The sequence below is a fragment of the Dipodomys spectabilis genome, unplaced genomic scaffold (assembly GCF_019054845.1).
Source record: "Dipodomys spectabilis isolate Male_0828 unplaced genomic scaffold, ASM1905484v1 ptg000054l, whole genome shotgun sequence".
Taxonomy (NCBI): domain Eukaryota; kingdom Metazoa; phylum Chordata; class Mammalia; order Rodentia; family Heteromyidae; genus Dipodomys; species Dipodomys spectabilis.
Genome location: NW_024870731.1, coordinates 9,650,996 through 9,667,013, shown reverse-complemented (window position 1 = coordinate 9,667,013; position 16,018 = coordinate 9,650,996). Strand labels below are relative to the sequence as shown.

Sequence of the window (16,018 nt, the reverse complement as noted above, 5' to 3'; positions counted from 1 at the left end):
ATGTGGTCTGATGCAGACTGCCCACTTAAGAAATACAGCAGACTAGAATTCCTCTTGGTTTCATACTGATGAACTTTTCAAAGGAAGCTGAATTATGATTCTTTGTAAATAGAACAATGGTTTTCTCAGCTGCTGATCTAGGGAAAGCAATTTTGATATCAGAGTTTTGCTGATTAATAAATTAAAGCAATATAGGAGGACAACAGAAAAGTAATAGGACAAATAGGAAAAAAGCATGTTTTAAAGGCACTTATCCTCTTTTTAAAATTTTTAAAAGGAAAATGTATGTATTGCAAACATTCTTCTATTCCGGCATTGTGTTAAGAAAAACTTATGACATGTTTATTTATCCCCAGAGAATATTTAGAACTTGCATCCATGTATATCTTGAAGAATCACCTGATGGTTTCCTCCAAAGCTTAAGTGAAATGTGGTCATCTGTGTACATTCTCTCATTAGATGACAGATGCAGTTAACAAGCAGTGATTTCTCACTGCTCTTATCATTGTTAACAGGGTGTCATGTTAGCCATCCGTTTCCAAACAAGGAAAGACAATGACCCTCTATCCTCCCCTTCCTCCTATGCTCTTTTGAATGCAGACAGTACCACAGGGACATCGGCGATATCAATGAGGACAAGTGTGGAAATCCGCAAAAGCAGTGTTATGACAACTGAGATCACCTCTAAAGCAGAAAAAAGCCCCACGACAGCTAGCGGCAATAGCTCATGTCCTTCCACAGAAACAGAGGAGGAAAAGGCAAAACGAATGCTTTACTGCTCCCTATGCAAGGTTGCCCTCAACTCTGCCTCACAGCTGGAGGCGCACAACAGTGGTGAGAAGCACATGCTTTCATTCTGTCTCCACAGCCCTGCAACCATCTTCCTCTGAATAGATTAGAACTTGTGCAGCAGGACACAAGGGCTGGGGGACAGTGGCACAATTATTAGATGGCATTCATTAGCCATTAAAACATAAATGTGACAAGCAAAGTGGCATTTATATGGGGGCAGGGGAGGGTTTCCAGAGCTTGTCGACTATGGTGTGTGCATGTGTTCATATGCACATGTGTGCATGTATATGTGTTTTTGCAAACTAGGTGGAATAGCATATAATTCTAAGTTTTTTTTTATTAACCTGATTTCAGGATTGCTGTGCACATCTAGTATTTGCTTCTAAATGATATTTTCTAAAGTTATGTCATAAAGTATGGCCTGTACTTTTCCATGTATGTTTGATTAAAACATCTATATTATGATTTCTATAGCAAATAATGCTATTGTAGCCAACACTATGTAAAAATAAATACTTAAGAGAATTTAGTATTTCTTATGGGAGGCCACTGAGTTATGAACTCTACATGTAAGTTTTTGTGTCCTCTTCCCACAACTTAAAGACAGTGTGTTTTGTTATAGGACCAATCAAGCACAAAAACAATAAAACAAAACCCTAATGTCTCTTACTTGAACTGCAAACTTTAAAACAGAAAAGTAAATAGGAGAATATTGAAAAACAAACACAAAATGCTCTTCCTTTATAATTTGGTCCTATCTAGTTGTCTGTTGTTGTCTCTGACTCTGTCTCCAATTTTTTTTCTTGGAGGTTTTTTTATATTTTATTTTATTATCTTTAAGTAGTTGTACAAAGAAGTTCCCATTCTACAAAACAGTATATGAGTACAAGGTGCCTGACAACATTGTCACCCACCTCTCTTAACCCATCCCTTCTCTCACTTCTTTTCCTTTAATTGAGATTAGGTGATTACATAAAATTTCACATATTTCACAGTATTGTGGAATAGTGATACTCAGAGTCACAAACACATTTAAATTTTTACAAAGCATATTGTCATTACCATGGTCTATACAGTTTGTGAATTCTATTAGCTTTGACATTACAAGTTATTTTTTCCACATCAGGTGATGTTTACACTTTGCTTTTGCTTAGTGTGGGCTGTTCCCACTTCTGTCTCCACTTCTGTTTGCCCCTGCTTTTCTCTCTCTTTCTCTCTCTCTCTCTCTCTCTCTCTCTCTCTCTCTCTGTACTTCTCTTGGTTTCTCTTTCGGCATGTGTGTGGGAAGTGTGGGTGAGATTATGTGTACATACAAACATCAGCTTTTCTCTAAAACGTGAGTTGATTTCCAAGATCGACTTTTCATTTAAAGGACTGTTCTTTGCCAGGGTTATGTCAGCAGCTGTACCAGAAGTAGATTCATCTGTGAATCATGTCTGAAGTTAATACTGCAGCTGCATGTTGAGTCACTGACCGATTGTGCCTCATTCGTAATATCTGGGCATTGACTTTAAAACTCTGAGGGGTGACTGCAGATGGAGAACAATTCTTTTAGCATGTGTCTTCCTCCTACCAACATTAACTGCAGTCAGGCAGAGTTCAGGAGTTCAGTTGCTGGAAACCTAGAAACCGATCTGCCTTTCTATCAGAATCTGTACCATCCACATTTGCCATACATATACAAGTATAATGCAAACACAAGTATAATCATCATGAAGTCCACATACTTCTTAAAAATTCTTTGACAGAAAAACACATTTATTTGGAGGCAAGCATCAATTTGGCAGGTCAAATCTGTCCTTCACAGTTAGAGTTTAAGAATTTTGGAGTCCTAGAATTCTTAGCAGAAACATTGATAAAGCAATGTGTTTTTCTGGCTGGCTTCACACTCACTATGTAATAAAGGCTGGCCTCAAACTCACAATATTCCTTCCTCCATTCTCATTGTTGGGATTACAAGTACATACCACTATACCTGGCTCTTGTTTACATGTTTCTTGTTGGAAGTCCTGGGACTTGAACTTAGGGCCTGGATACTATCCCAGGGCTTTTATGCTCAAGGCTAGCTCTCTACCACTTGAACCCCAGCCTCATTTCTGTCTTATTTGGTAGTTAATTAGAGATAAGGGTCTCACAGACTTTCCTGCCTGGGAAGGCTTTGAACCCTGAGCCTCAGATCTCAGCCTCCTGAGTAGCTAGATTATAAGTGTGAGCCACCAGTGCCCTGCTTACTTTTACATTTTTAAAATAAGCAGCACTGGGGTTCAAGTCATGAATCAAGCCTTCAGTGAGGTCAGCCTTTGAACTGCTATGGATTTACTAACAAGTTGTATCTGTGGAGCTGTTGTGATGTCAGTTGTAAGCTATATAATAAATCAGCACATTGTGCTAATTTCTCATATAGAAAATTACCATAGTAACCATGTTCACTATTCAATAGAGACTGATGTGTTTTTTTCTCTTCTTTTCTTGTCTTTTCTTGTCTTTTCTTTTGTTGCTCATGCGTCTTGCAGTTTGGGCCTGGGTGCTGTCCTTGAGCTTTTACACTCAAGGCTACCATTATACCATTTGGAGTGCCAATTCCAGTTTTCTGAGGGTTAATTGGAGACAAGAGTCTCACAAGCTTTCCTGTTTGGGATGGCTTTGAGTGATGATCCTCACATCTCAGCTAGGATTACAGGCATGGGTCACTAGCAACTACCTGACTAATGGTATTTTAAGGGAGAAGCTCTATATCATTGACATTATTTAGAGCTTTCAGCTCATTATGCTATGGAAAAGCGTAATGCACAGCCCACTTCATTCTGTTATTTTACATGATGGATGCTGATTTTTTACAAATACAAGAACAATAATTATTTTGCCTCAACATATTCAAAACTAGACAGCTAAGCAAAAAGTAAATAAAATTACTTGCAACTTTATGATTTGCAGAGTTTGGATGAAATATGGTATTCCTTTCAGAAGTCATTCATACAGAACTTCAAATAGAATTACTATCAGGTCAGGCTTTCAAGAGTGTCAGGATGATACCTTTGCCTGAAATCTTGAAGATTTTCTCAAGACAGAGATGGCACGGGAGATGGTGCAGAAACATATTTTTGACTGCTCTGCTGAGCAGTTGCATAGGATGCAGAGGTAGGCCTGGACCTTGGAAGGCGTTTATGCGATACAGAAACAAGAAGTGATATTGTGGACTAGTACAGGGCCACAGCCCTTTAGTATATCCTGGTTTATAGAATTCTGCTCAGAAGAAGAGGGTGCTGGAAGAAAATAGATTGGGAGGCGGGGTTTGAAAGACCCAAATAAAAGCCAGTTTTACACAAGACTATTAATATGTAAGGTAGAAAATCAAAGGATAGATATTATGGAAGACTGGTATACAACCACAGCCAGTTGTGTTGGAAGCCCTTAGTGAAATTTTAGGGACTTAGCTAAGGATCAGTTTTCTAGATTTCAAGAATGTCATTGAAGGCTTGTTTTCTGTGCCCGTGAGGGTAACTTAGTCTTGCCTATCTCAGTGTCTTATTGGGCATTAAAATAGCACTTAATGCATATAGTTGCTGCGAGCCAACAGCACAGTTAGCACAGCCTCGAGGGTGTATCAAGGTATTGCAATAAAAACGAGTTTCAATCTTCATCTTGTATATATTCTCCATGTACATTTATCCCCAACGTTTTCAGTTAAAACAAGATTTTTTAAATTGAATTTGAGCTTTATTTGGGATAAATAAAAGTAGTTACCGTTAGAGCTTCTTAAAACATTAAAAATATAAACTGTCTAATAGCTATTTAATTATGATGAATACTCTGCCACTAAGTGCATGAGGTTATACTGTACAAAGTTCAGCTGTACTGATGATTAATAATAACCATAGAAGCAAAGCCACTTGTTGAAGTTCCCCTACCAACCTTGAGATGTGTGTGTGTGTGTGTGTGTGTGTGTGTGTGTGTGTGTGTGTGCATGTAAGCTATGTACCAAGCCCTGGCTCCAAATCACAAATGAGTTGAACCAAAAGTGAACCAGGAGTCCCTTCTGAAAGTCAGGATGACATGCTCTTGGGTTCTCAGGTGCACTGGAAATCTAAATTTGCCCCTGAAGTGCATTTCATTTTGAATACAGGAGGGGAATTTTTGAAATAAAATTATCTGTTGCAAGAAAGAGGTGCAGAACACCTTCTACGTATCTGTATCTGGCATCCTAGAACATGTGTGCCATCTGCAAAGTAGAAAATTCCTGTGTTTACTCTATTGCACGGAGGCCGGGCAAAGAAGAGGAGGGCACCAACAGCACTACCTTGAATTGCTTCGTCCCTCAGTGCAGTGCTGCAGTTCCTCCAATGCTAACACCACGCTGACTTCTTTAGGTTGACATATGAATATTATAATAGTTATGCATTAAGAACATTGATATTCAAAGCAAACAACCTACGTTGTAAAGTGTGTATGTTTTATATTGATTGGTTAAAGTCCTGATTATCCTGAATAAGATAAAATGTGTAGCTATGAACTATCTTATTCGATAGGAGGGGATCTACACTGATCTAGAATGTTCCAAACATGTTTTACTCATTAATGTTCAGTAATGCTCTGAGGCAGATGTATGACTCAGAAGTTAAGAATCTCTTTTTATGTGTGCAGAACTGATCAAAAACCTAATAAATACAAGTAGGAAGTAGAAATTAATTTAAACGAATACCAGAAAGGCTACATGTGATAATAAAAGAAATTCCTAAATTAAAACACATCCCCAAGAGGGATGAAGAAGGAACACGTAAAAACTAGAAATTAAGCAAAATTTAAGCAATCCTTTTCTTTTTTTTGGGTCCGGTCATGGGGCCTGAACTCTGGGCCTGGGCGCTGTCCCTCAGGGCCTGGGCACTGTCCCTCAGCACTTCACCTCAAGGCTAGCGCTCTCCCACTTGAGCCACAGCGCCACTTCCGGCTTTTTTCTTTTTGCTTATGTGGTGCTGAGGAATCGAACCCAGGGCTTCATGCATGCAAGGCAAGCGCTCTACCACTGAGCCACCTTCCCAGCCCCAAGCAATGCTCTTGAGGGAAAATGGCCATCATGATGGAACTACTGTGATCTGAAAAAAATAATGTTGATGATTGCCAAGTGGAGTTACAGTACCTATGTGTGAGAGCCCAGAGAGGTTAATGCTTTAGTGAAGATAAGCATTTATTTACAGGTTATCTTCCTACACTTTGAACTTACCTTTCATTTTCTTACTTACTTGCATTGTATTAGCCTAAAGAGACCTTTACAGAACCATCAAGTTTTTTTAAAAATTATTAATCTTGCTCTTCCATTTTGAACCTAAAACACATAGTCAAGCGAGGTTGTTTAGATTCTGTTTAAAAAGTGGATATTTAATTAGTGCCACCTTTGTAAACACACCATGTTTAAATTGATTACATTTGTTACACATCACTTCCAACTCTGCCTTCAGCAACTAACTCACTCTTCCTCATCAGCCTTCATTTATGGCTTATTATAGCATCAAGAGGAAATGAAACTCAGTCACACCCATTTAATTTCCTCTCAGAGGGCTCTCAAGTTCAGTTGCTAGGATGATGCTGTTTGCTTGTGATGTGGAGCAGCATTTTACAAAAGTGAAAAGTTCAATAGGATTATACAAGGTGACAGGAACACGTTGTTACAGTCTAGACATCATGGCCATGCTTCAGCCTTAGTCCCAAAGGTTCACATTTGGATATTATATGGTTCCTTAACTTATCTACTAGCTAACACTTCCCCTGTCATTCTTTTTATTTCTCTTTCCCCGTGTCCCCAACTATTCCTGGCAGGTACTAAGCACAAAACTATGCTAGAAGCCAGGAATGGAAGTGGGACTATCAAAGCCTTTCCTGGGGCAGGAGTAAAAGGCAAAGGACCTGTCAACAAAGGAAACACGGGCTGCAAAACAAGACTTTCCACTGTGAAATCTGTCATGTGCATGTCAACTCAGAAACCCAACTGAAACAGGTAGGCAGGGCAGATGGTGGGAATGTAAGCAAAGCAGCCCTGCCCCCTCCCCCCACAAGCAGGATACATGTGCAATCTTTCTTCCTTTCCCTTCTGTAATTCTGCTCCATCCTTCCATCCATCCCTCCATCCACACATCTGCCTACTCACCCCCTTGTCTTCTTTTATTTTATTTTATTTTTATTGTGAAAATACTGTACACAGAGGGGTTACAATTACATGGGCAAGATAATGAGTACATTTCTGATCAAGCATTGTAGCCTCCTCCTTTGTTTCCCCTTCCCATCCCTTCCCACCCTCCCCCCTCCACCCCCCCACCCATCCGCCCTGGTTCCCCACCCACCCACCCACACCAAAGTTGTAAAGTTCCTTTTCCACATAATGACTTCTACATTTCATTGTTGCAATGGGTCCACCTGTATCCTTATTTAAAGGACTTGTTTTTCCCCTTCCCCTCCACAAATTATACCAACATCAAATACAGTAAAAGCAGGGGTTATACTGTGGGGGAGGGACATACAAAGCAACAAAGAAATAATCTTATAAATGTGTTAGAAATAATCACATGAAAGAAAAAAATATTTGAATACATATCTTAGGGTTCATTTTCCTAACATCACCTTATCTGACCTTTTCTGCTTGACTCAGACATATACTAGATATTGCAAGTAAGGGAAACCATGGGACCTATGTTTCTTTGGCCTGGCTTACTTCACTTAATACAATTTTTTCCAAGCCTTTCCATTTCCTAACAAATGGGGCAATGTATTCTTTCTGATGGAGACATAGAATTCCATTGTGTATATATACCACATTTTCTTGATCCATTCTTCTACTGAGGGGCATCTGGGTTGGTTCCATATCTTAGCTATAGTAAATAGTGCCATCTAATCTTCGATAAGGGAGCTAAAACATAGAATGGAAGAAAGACAGCCTCTCAGTCAATGGTGCTGGCAAAATTGGTTAACAACTTGTAGAAAACTAAAGCTAGATCCTTATATATCACCCTGCACCAGAATCAACTCCAAATGGATCAAAGACCTCAGAGTCAAAGCAGACACTCTGAAAACATTACAGAATGGATTAGGAGAAACCCTAGGTCTCCTTGGCACAGGCTGAAATTTTCTTAATAGAGACCCAGAAACACAACAAATCAAAGAAAGGCTGGACAAATGGGACTGCAGAAGTTGGAGAGCTTCTGCATGGCAAAGGACATAGCCAGCAAGATCAATAGAAAGCCCATGAATTGGGAGAAGATCTTCACTAGCCATACAACGGACAAGGGTCTCATACTAAAATATACCTGGAACTCAAAACATAAATCCCCAAACAACAAATCCTCAAAGAAACAACTGTCCAATAAACAAGTGGTCTAAAAAAAACTTCTCTGAAGAGGAAAGAAGGATGGCTAATAGACACCTGAAGAAATGCTCAACCTCCCTAGCCATAAAAGAAATGCAAATCAAAACAACATTGGGATTCCACCTCACCCCAGTTAGAATGGCTATAATCAAGAAATCTAATAACAATAGATGCTGGAGGGGATGTGGACAGAAGGGAACCTTACTTCATTGTTGGTGGGAGTGTAAACTTGTTCAACCACTTTGGAAAGTAGCATGGAGGTTCCTCAAAAGACTCCACTTAGAGCTCCCACATGACCTAGCAATCCCACTTTTGGGCATTTACCCAAATGTTTACAAACAAGACCACACTAAAGCTACCAGCACGACTATGTTTATTTCTTTTTTTTTTTTTTGAGGGAAGACAATTTTTTTTATTGCACCTCCTTGTCTTCTATCCACTGTCCTTTTTTGTATATATTAATTTGCCGGGAAATGCAGCGGCTTCGAGGATCTCTTGAAAGTTCTTGGCAGGGAGTTTGCACTATTCTGGTGTGTATGGAGTAGGAGGAGACAGTTATCCAATCTTTCCTCTATCATATTTCCCATTCAAATGTGTTAAGTCTCATTAAAGGTCAACTTACCATGTTCCGTTTCTATGTGTTTTGCTATTTCCATGCTGCAACTAATTTTGTGCTGTGCTACTCTCTTATTGTGTGTAGTTTATTACATGGTATTGTGCTGTAGTTCTAAATCCTGCAACCAGCTGCTAAAAGGGATGACTAACCACATTGCGTTCATTTCTATACTGAATAGCCTTCTAAACATGTCAGTGGTATATTTCCAGCGGAAGGCCCAGCCTTCGTATTGTGTTGTGTTTTATATATGTGTGTGTACAGGATTTTGCTGATTTTATGCACCTTGGTTATTTATCTTTAGAATTTGAAGGGCTGACATTTGGCTGTACAAATGTGAGGATAAATATTGGTATGGAAATAAATTCATCCTTCCTGGGCATCTTTGTTTATTTGCACATAAAATTCCTTTAGACATGCCTTTCCTTTGTGAACACTTTTCTAAAAATGGATATGTGTTCAGGGAGAAGGCAAAAAGCTGGGGGGGGGGGGTGGTGAAAGATCCTTCTATTTGTTAAAAATATTTAAAAATGAATAGTTATGCTCTGGCCATCAGAATCCAAGGGCACAAGTGTGTGCCTTTTTAAAAAATGTGTCTTTCTGAAATGTGCATGAAATAATGATTATCTTTCTCCAGGTTAAAACAATATTTGTGAGAGTTTTTGTAGATACCCTTTTTTACGCTGTCACTGTATAATTGCATTTAATAGCACATTAGCAGTCGAAGGCACAAAGACAGAGCGGCTGGAAAGCCCCCGAAACCAAAGTATAGTCCCTACAACAAGCTTCCTAAGGCAGCACATCCACTGGGGGTGAGTGACATCTTTCTTTCCCAATAGATAACATGCTTTCTGTAATGTCCACAGTCTGTGAGAATATACTTTTTGGAAAGGGGTGGGGAGGAGAGAATGTCAGTCAATAAGTGGAGTAAATGTACCTAAGAAATCACAAATTGATTTCAGTGAGATCTCGATACCACCATTGGCCCAATGATTTATGTCAAGCCTTTGCCCCATTTTAGCCACAGCTTAGTATCTTACGTATTTGCGTCCAGATCCATCATTGAGTACAGCCAAGGGAGAAAAGATCAGATTCTTTCAATTCTCTAAGGGAGTCGCCTTGTGAAATCTGGTCTTGATATGAGTGATGATGATAATCAAGGTAGAAGGTCAATAAAAGTCTTTTTAAGAGTTTCAAGACAAAGCATTGATGTTCAAAATACAGGCTCAAGAGGATGACTTTGTTTTACTTAATCCTTCATCCAAGGGAACTATAGAAGGCCTGGACAAATATATCCTGCAAAATGCCCTCTTTCATTACTCCAAAGTATGCCTTGTAGATGATACAGTGTCCTTGGGTAGAGACGACTAGGGTTATTTGGCAGGGAATCAGGGAGAATTGAGGAAACCTTCCAACCATGTAACTATAACCTATGACTGGTTAAAGGGACTATCATTTCTATCAGACTCGGTCCTCAGTGAAAACTGAGGATGCCAGATTGTGCATTTTGAAATCTGTCTTTCTCAAATAGATCTTTTCATAGTTGGTGCTGTTGTGTACATGGACACGTGAAAATATAGCTATAAGAAAGCTGTAGTCATTAATTAGAAGATGCTCGTGTCAGTATTCTCTATTTTTATGCAGATGGAACCACTTTTTTAAAAAAAATAACAATAGATTTAGCTGCAGAGGAGAAGGTGAGTTCTGTGTGGAGCTGGTTTTTCAGCACCGTAGTCCTGTCTTAACCAGCATAGAAGTGGCTGAAGTTTGTAAGTGAGTAGAGCACTCAAAATCCAGTTAGTCTTTAGAATCTCCCTCTGGACTGTGGCCATGTTACTGCTTGTAGAAGTGGAAATATTCTCCCCAGGGAGAAGTATCTTCTTGACTTCCTAACCTGGAAACATTGTTTGTTATAATAAAGCAGGATGGAGAAGAGGTGGTGAGTATTTGCATAGAGACAAAGGGGAAAGTGTCAATATTTGGAGAAGTGTTTACTCTTTGTTGAAGAAGTTTTTTGTTACTATTTGGTATTTCCCTTGGATTTTAGACAGGAGGAAATTGCATTGTCTGTGGTGCCTGCTCAGTAATGATTGAAAACAACAATGAACCTCTTTTTTTAACCAGGGTCTGCTCTGTGATGGTTAACAAATGTGTCAAGGGTGGCACAAATTTTCTCTATATTTTATATTTCATTTGATCATCTTTTCTTGGTCATTTATTTTATTTTATTTTTGTGCCTGTCCTTGGGCTTGAATTCAGGGCATGAATATTGCCCCATGAACTTTCTATGCTCAAGGCTATTGCTCTACCACTTGAGACACAGTTCCAGTTCCAGCCTTTTGGTGATTAATTGGCGATAAGAGTCTCAAGAACTTTCCTGACTGGGCTGTCTTTGAAACACAGTCCTCCTGAGTAGTTAGGATTACAGGCATAAGCCACTACTTAAAAATAAAAAGATGAATACTTTCCTCAGCAAGTATAATTTTCAACTTAAATAAGATTCCCAGGTCCTTCTCTAGAGGATTCTTTAGCATTGCTGGTTGGCCATTTTCAGCTCTCCCGCTCTTCCAAAGGGAAAAATGTTGTTCAAGGCTTTTTATTTTCTTTATTGTCAGTTCAGCAGTTTGACTTTATGATTGTAGCTGTTCACTGCTTTGTGTGCGTGGGTGCACACGCGTGCACATGAGTACGCCAGTAGTGGAGCTTGACCTAAGAGCCTAGTGCTCTCAATTAATTAAGTTACTCAAGGCTGACCTTCTACCACTTCAGCTACACCTCCACTTCCAGCTTTCTGGGGTTAACTGAAGAAGAATCTTTTGCATTTTTCTGCCCAGGCTGGGTCTCTAGCCGTGATCCTCTAATCTCAGCCTCCTGAATAACTAAGGTTACAAACATGAACCATCAGTCTATCACTCCGTTGTATTCCTAAGCCTACTTATCATTTTGACTAATGACTACAGATTCCCAAACTCTTATTCTCATCCTTCTTTTAGCTTTTCCTTACAGGTAAAATTAGTGTTTTCAAAAGAACCTTCAAAGCCATTGGCTCCCCGAATTCTTCCCAACCCCCTCGCTGCCACAGCTGCTGCTGCTGTGGCAGTGAATTCTCCCTTCAGTGGAACTGCTCCTGTAGCCTCTCTGTTCCAGACCTCTGCCTGCCTCCTGCACTTCTGGGACCAGCGCCAGGACCCATTCGGACCGCCCATACTCCAGTACTGTTTGCTCCTTACTGAATTCCAAACTGGAGTCTTTGTACTGCAATAATTTTTCACAAAACAAAACAAAAGAGAACTATGCAGTGTTTATTTATAGTTTAACGCATATCTGAAGAGCCAGGACTTTTGATAGTGAATTGAAAAGATTATTTTAAAAAGGGAGGGGCTACTCAAGGGTGGGAGGGAGGGAGTGGTATTTTCTCCAAATTAAAGCATTCCTCTTGAATCACTGATTGTTTTAGACATGATCTCCAGCATTGACTTGTAGTGGTATCGAGAACTTTCGAAGCCTTTGTGACTGTGCTTTTGGGCACTGATTTTCCCCTGCATTGTCTTTTCTGCTTTATGAAACAACTATAATTGTCTAAGGGCATTAACTGGTTCCAGTGTGTATATAGTAATGTACTCTGTAGATTAAAATAATAAGAAAAAGCTAAAAAACAAGAACAAATAAAAACACACAAACAAAAACAAAAGCAACACTGTGAATAGTAGTACCCGTGCTGGTCCTCTGGCTATGACAGCAATTACTGGGTATTTATCCCAACAAAAGTAGATACAGTAGATGTCTTGTAAAACAAATAGTGCTGTGTCTCACTCTATGCCATTAGGTTTTAAAGAATTGCAAAAGTTAGAATGATCTATTTCATACCAGTAATCAGTAATAAGAAAAATTAAATAGACACTGTACAGTGTCATGGAGATGTCTCTAATCAGCCTTCTCCCTTCACATCTAGCTTGTTAGAACGGGGCTATGTCAGGGGTGGGAGACATGAAGAAAGGTAATTAATTTCTTACCATATACTAGTTTCCCACCTCAAGCAAGTATTCCTGGAAACATAGAAGTGCTTATAATGAACTTGCATTTGGAAACCGACATAGCTTTGGTAGACAGAAATCAGTATGACTATGCTGTTTCAAAGACAAGGAAAAATCAATCTGAGATGAGAAGGAAAAGAAAAGATCTTTCATGTTAGTACATAGCTAATAAAAAACACGAACATTGCAATCCTTCAGTATTCACTTTATATCATACCAGTAGGATTGTCTCAAAGGATTCTGTTTGAAGTATGATTCTAGACTTAAACATTAGCAATAGTTGTGACATTATTGTTTTTGATTCTTTCTTTAATACTTCCTACTGACATGATATAAGCAACTAATATATATTTAACTATTAAGAACAAAATAAATGAATCTGAGTTACTTGCACACCAGTGATCACAGCGTTAAAAAAAAATTAGTGGTTAGATTCACTAGGACATCATTTCTCTAGTGGAGTGTTAAGGTAATACTGACTGCCTTTGAAATTCATTATAAAGCTAAAAGGAGTTGATGTTTTACCTTTAAAACAAGATTTATCAGGGGTATCTATAAATATATGTATATTGTATATATGTTAGAAAGACTAAGAGAATAACTTATAAAAAGAAAAATCTATATAAAACAATTATATAACCATTCAGTGTTCCATGTTATCATTAAGTTAGTAATGGATGGCGTAAAATAGTTTTGCCTTTAATTTGTGATAAAGGCTCTTTGCTTTTTTTCCCTCCATAAAAAACTAATAGGTACCTATCTATATGGTGGGGTTTGATGCAGCTAATCTGTTGCATTAATTAGAACAATGACGCTCAAACTTAAAGCAGGGACAAAATGTGCATAAACCAATCCTAACTGATTTAGGTTTAAAGAAAAAAATATTTTTGAAAAGGTTTTGTAAAGACTATTTAAACATATAGGGGAGGGTGGGGTATGGCCTTCCTGAAACTTCTCTTGTCTAAACTGTAATAACACTGAGAGAGATAGAAGGAATCAAGATGAAACCCTTTGAGAGATAGGTATTTAGCATTTTTCATTTTATATTTACAAAACACCCATAGCGTGCTTGGTGCTCAATAGGAAACATGGTCTCCGGAATACTTTACTATCTAGTGATAGAAATTCATCACAACAATGTATCCTTCAAGCAGTTGGCTTTATCTATCATTTGTTAACCAATCAACCTAAACAAAAGAAAAAGAGAGAAAGGAGAGGGGAAAAAGCAAAGGAATAAATGAAAAGAAGGATTAAGGAAGAATAGAGAAGATAAGAAAATACATTTTATCATTCTTCTGGTAAAAAAGAATTTTAAGCCATGACTGTGGTTAATATATTGGTTAGCATTACAATTTTATTTGGAAAATAACTAGTTTTTATTTAGCAATATCTTTATTCTTTTGGTTTAGAAAAATGTTCCTTTCCTCTAGCCCTTGCTAATTCAGCTAGGTAGGTAGATATCTAGTTTGCCTATCAGTTTGTTCCTTTGAGCTCTGTATGTATCCCATTTGACTAGCTTCTGATGATATTGGACTTTAATGTCCTTCTCCTACTCTGTCAAATATTTTGACCTTTTATTTCAGTCATCCTGAATCCTTATCCAACAATTTCCGCCCAGCTGATATTGGCCTCTCTGTTGGAGAACTTAGGTGTTAATTGATGTAATCTTATTGCAATGTACTTTTGCTGTTCTTCACCATTTTCATTAAAGTGATTGAGCCAGTCCACCAGAAGTCAGGGCCTGTGGGACACACAGAGCCCTGGTCACAATGTGTTACTAAATCATGATTTGCTGGGAACAAACAAAAATCAGCCATATTTTCTCCATCAGCCATATGAGAATACTCAGAAATACCTGGATCCCTTCTGCCTCACTTCGCTATGGAACTGTTTTTGTTTAAATGGTCTCTTAAATTGAAGTTCTAAGCATTGGTTGTCTTTTATTCACTACCTAATAAAGGATGAAGCCTAACCATAGAACATACAATGGATTTACTGTGAATTGTTTTACCCACACCACCCATTTATTATTTATTATTTAGACTACTAGAAGGCAATACACTTTCCCCTTGGGATCTTTGTTCATGAATAAAGATTACTAATTCAAAAGGGTCCGAAGTGGTTTAGGAAAATTCGCAAAGGTGGTCAGACTCCATGTTTCTTTATCCCTTCCCATGGGTCATAAAGGCAAACGATAGGTGAACATCTTTTATTTCAATTTGAGACAAATATAAATGCATTGCAAGAGGCGAACGCCTCTGCAGAGAGCATTTTTTCCCAGATTATCCAGACCCATGGGGAACCGTTGTGGGGAGGTTCTGTACTTCTCCTTTGAGAAAACAGGTGATTACTCATGACAGATTGTACCTCTAACTCATTCTGAGCTTTGAAGGGTTGCTGTTTTAGTCCTATAAGCAAACACAGTTGGCTTTTGGCAAGTTGAATTGCCATTGGCTCATTTGAAAGTATTGCTATTTTTACCTTCTCTTAGGGTTCTCTGAACAGTTGCAATATTTCAATTCTGTTATCATCAGGGATCTAAATCTGTTACCAAGGACCTATTTAAGAAGACAATATTAGCCGGGAGCCAGTGGCTCATGCCTGTAATCCTAGCTACTCAGGAGGCCGAGATCTGAGGATCACAGTTCAAAGCCAGCCTGGGCAGGAAAGTCTGTAAGACTCTTATTTCCAATTAACCACCAGAAACCTGGAAGTAGCACGGTGGCTCACGTGGCAGAGCGTGCGCCTTGAGCTGAAGAGCTCAGAGATAGCACCCAGGCCAAGAGTTCAAGCCCCACAACTGACAAATAACAAAACATAACACACACACACACACACACACACAAATCACTGGTCCTGTTAACCTGGAAAGAGAGGTGTGGTTCAAATGGTAGCACAACATCCTTAAGGGAAAAGCCACAGCAGAACATGAGATGTTGAGTTCAAGCCTAAGTATCACCTTCCTCCCTTATGGAATTTAAACTCAATTGGAAATCAAGAGGAGAAATCATAAAGGTAAGGATTAAGAATTACAAGACAATAATATTGTAAAGATAATATCAAAGCATATTATGGATGTGTCCAGATGAATTTATAAAGCACAAATCTAATACCTAGTTCACATGGATTAACTTTCACATGTTACTAAACTGTAAATATCTTTGTCGTTCTGCCCATGCCATGTTTCAACCTTTCTGAAGAAATTAGATTGAAAAGAAAGTAAAAAGC

General features: G+C 38.7%; 1 pseudogene; it reads left to right on the top strand.

Annotated features, from left to right (window-relative positions):
- Positions 1-521: 521 nt before the first annotated feature.
- Positions 522-12,087, top strand: LOC122107919 (annotated as a pseudogene).
- Positions 12,088-16,018: the final 3,931 nt, after the last annotated feature.